The sequence below is a fragment of the Vigna unguiculata genome, chromosome 5, assembly GCF_037176805.1.
Source record: "Vigna unguiculata cultivar grain cowpea cultivar isolate G323 ecotype 2 chromosome 5, ASM3717680v1, whole genome shotgun sequence".
Classification (NCBI taxonomy): Eukaryota; Viridiplantae; Streptophyta; class Magnoliopsida; order Fabales; family Fabaceae; genus Vigna; species Vigna unguiculata.
The window spans coordinates 21,422,552-21,426,143 of record NC_140796.1 but is presented as its reverse complement, the minus strand read 5'-3'; the positions used below and the strand labels follow the sequence as shown (position 1 = coordinate 21,426,143).

The 3,592-nt window shown below is 33.1% G+C and overlaps 1 pseudogene; it reads right to left on the bottom strand.

Annotated features, from left to right (window-relative positions):
- Positions 1 to 1,257: 1,257 nt before the first annotated feature.
- LOC114183974 (hydroquinone glucosyltransferase pseudogene) lies at positions 1,258 to 2,882 on the bottom strand (annotated as a pseudogene).
- Positions 2,883 to 3,592: the final 710 nt, after the last annotated feature.

The following is a 3,592-nucleotide window of genomic DNA, read 5'->3' as shown; positions in this document are numbered from 1 at the left end:
GCTCAAATCTAGGGTTCCTTGATGCATCACCTTCACCTCTAACCATGATGTTTTCGGTGAAAAAATATCTATGCTCAATTGAAGAAGACGAAAAGAAGTAGAATGAATGATTAACGAAGAGCAAAAAGATACGAAGAAAGAGAAGGAGAAATATTTAATATAAGTTATAATTAGATAATTGCAAACAAAATAGTATAGAAAGATTTGTGGCAGTGAGGAAAATTAATAGAAATTAAAATATTTGTACCGGTTTTTTTAACCGTTACAAAACTTTTGTCAACAAAAAAAATATATATTTATTCTAGTGATATATTGAAATTCAAAAAATACAATTTTATTATTATTATAACTTTTTGTATAAAAAAAATTATTAGAATTTAAAAAAATTAAAGCAAATAAACATTTAAAATATATTTTAATTTGAATATTTATTTTTCTTTTATATTTTTTTAAAAATATTTTTAAATGTAATCAACTAAGTTTCCTTCATCTTGCAAACAGCTCCGTTGCCAACCCTGATCGTGATACATAGAGGTTGGTATTAAATTTCCTAGGTGGAGGTGAACGCTTACAAATCTTTCTGTGTTTTCTTCTCTACTTTACTCCTTACATTAATTTACTTACAATAGTATGTCTGCACAAAATGATTTGACAATGTCGACCGACTATTCAACTCCCCTCTTCCCCCACTTTCTAAAGCCACGTTGTACCAATAAGTGCGATTAAAGCCTGCTTTTTCGGTGGAGTTATTGAAAAAACTGTAAGATAGGTCTTGGTGGACATGAAAATTAAACAAATTGAAGTTTGTCCACCTACTCTCATAGAAGAAAAGATATATGAAAGAAGAAGACGATGTCATTCTTCAAAAATCAATTTGGATGTGGGAAACATCATTGAATGTGACACAATCACATTGCTTGATGATAAGAGAAAATTACTTTCTCGAGATGCTTGGGACAAAAGCCAAAGATATAAAACAAAACTAAAAGCCAAGTCAAGGTACGCCCTGCTATAGTAGTGCCTTTTCAGAATATTGAAGCTAGTGAGAATATTTCTATGATATGGAATAGTATTTCTCTATCTCATTGCTCTATCGAAAGGATGTACATCTTTCTTGTGCCTTAAGTGGCTCGCGTTTCTTGATTATGTGTCCTGATCTGAGAGTGTACACAACTTTTGGCATTAAGTGACTTTTGCTAGCAAAAAATTATTTAAAAATAACATCTACTTTTTCTATAATCAAACTCAAAGTTCAACTTAAAATAAAATTACTGTCTCTGTTACGTGTCAAAGATACATCTTCCAAACAACTCAATCACCATTAACCACATAATGCATGAAGAAAACAAATTAGGAAAAGCATACATTCAGAGAACAATTTCAGAAAGAAAAAAAATACTAGTTTCCTAATTACCACTCAAATTTTCCCATTCACTAGTCAACCTTGACAAGGTTTGTTTTGAAGAACCATCTTGGAGTGCATGAGCAGCAACATCTTTCAAAGTCCTCATTCTTTCACGCATTCCTTTACCTATTTCTTCTTCCATCAAACACTTTATCACCTTTGCAATTTCCTCCTTTTCCACTATGCCATCCTCGTTAAATCTTGGCCTCAATGCAACTTTCAGTCCTTCAGCTAACATCACTGCATTCATCCTCTGCTCTGCAAAGAGTGGCCATGTTATCAGAGGCACTCCCTCTTGCACACTCTCCAAAGTCGAGTTCCAACCACAATGGCTCAGGAACCCACCAACTGAACTGTGACCAAGGATCTGAACCTGAGGTGCCCATGAAGCCACAACCAAACCTTTCTCCTTTGTTCTTTCCAAAAACCCTTTTGGTAAGAATTGCAAAGGGTCCTCCTCTGCAGTCTCAAGGTAAGCAGCACTAGGTAAATTACTTGGTGCTCTCAAAACCCATAAGAACCTTTGACCACTCAATTCCAAACCCAAAGCTAGCTCATCGATCTGGTGTTGAGACAGTGTTCCTCCACTTCCAAAAGAAACATACAACACTGAACAAGGTGGCTGCTTGTCCAACCATCTTAAACTTAAACACTCATCATCCTCGTTGCTTGACCCTTTCTGTGTAATGGGTCCCACAGGGTACAGTTTGATCTTCCCATTTACCGATTCTTCCAATGCTCTTATAGTACCTGATTCCAAATCTAAGAAGGTGTTCATGATCATCCCATCAGCTATAATCATCGCTTTGGCACGTTCAAGAAAACTCTTGTAAGCTTCACTTGATCGATTTTGGGTTGGGGCAGGAAGATCAACCCCCCAGAGTGGTACACAACCTGGTAACTTTATAGGTTCCACCAGGTCCTTAAACTCACCTGAAACCTCCTCATCTAGTTTTGGTAGTTGTAAAACCAGTGACAATGCCATAGCTGAACCAGGACAGTAAAAATAGGACAAGGCGTGGAGCTCCTTTGCAATTTCCAAGGATTGGAATGCAAAAACATCAGCCACCAATGCAGTTAAACGGACTTTAGATGACAAGGATCTGAGAGCCTCGTGTATTGATGGGAGAGAAAGAGTAACGGTAAGTTGAATTTGTAGTCCCATGTATAGTCCTTGGGGAAATTGTTCTTTGCTGATTGGAGGAAGAAAGACGGAGTCAATGGTTGAAGGAAGAGTCTTAAGGTATGCTATGGAGGATTGTGGGGGTGACCCAAGTGAGGGAACGATGCAGGTGACATGAAAATTTGGGTGAAGTTTGACAAGTCGCTTAGTGAACTCAATTATAGGGGCGAGGTGGCTGAAACCAGGACTAGAAACAACAGCTATATGAACTGTTTTTGCCATGAAAACAGACCAAAGACTAACGTTTTGTTTCTCTTAAAATGTGGAAAAAAAACTAAAAGTGATACTGGGTTTATGACCGTAGAAGTTCTCATATAGATAGATATACCAAATCATTGGCTTTGTCTTATTCATGTATGGAGTGGCGGTCCTTTGTCCGACTAAGTCCCAAATTTTTTTATATTTATATAATTTTAAATACATTTTTTAAAATTTAATATTTTTAATATATTTTATGTATTTAACATTTTAATTTTTTTTATATATCTATATTTATATATAAGAAAAAAAAATTCTTTCACACCTACTTTTTAATTTTACATTTTAAATATTTTTTTAAATAAAACTAATTATTTTATTTATATTATATTTTAAGTGATCATTCGTTTAATTTCATTTTTTTTATTTGATTATTTTTTTAAACTTAATCATTACAAATAAAAATTGATTACAATAAAATTACAAAAAATATTTATATTTAATTTTATAATTATAATAATAACAATAATTATAATTATTATTTTTATTATCATTAAAAAAGTAGTTTATAAACAAATTTTGGGATTATGTTTTTGGTTTTTATTTTTTTCAAAAATATTAAGTTGGTCCTCCAATTTTTGTTTTAGTTTCAATTTGGTTCCGATTTTTGAAAAAAATGATGCAATTTGATCATTTTTTGTTAAATTTTTTAAATCGGATCAAGATTTTTTCATCAAAATCGAAGTCGTGAATAAGTATGGTTTTCTTTGTTGGTATCATTGACATAATTCTAGTGTCAATTTTGA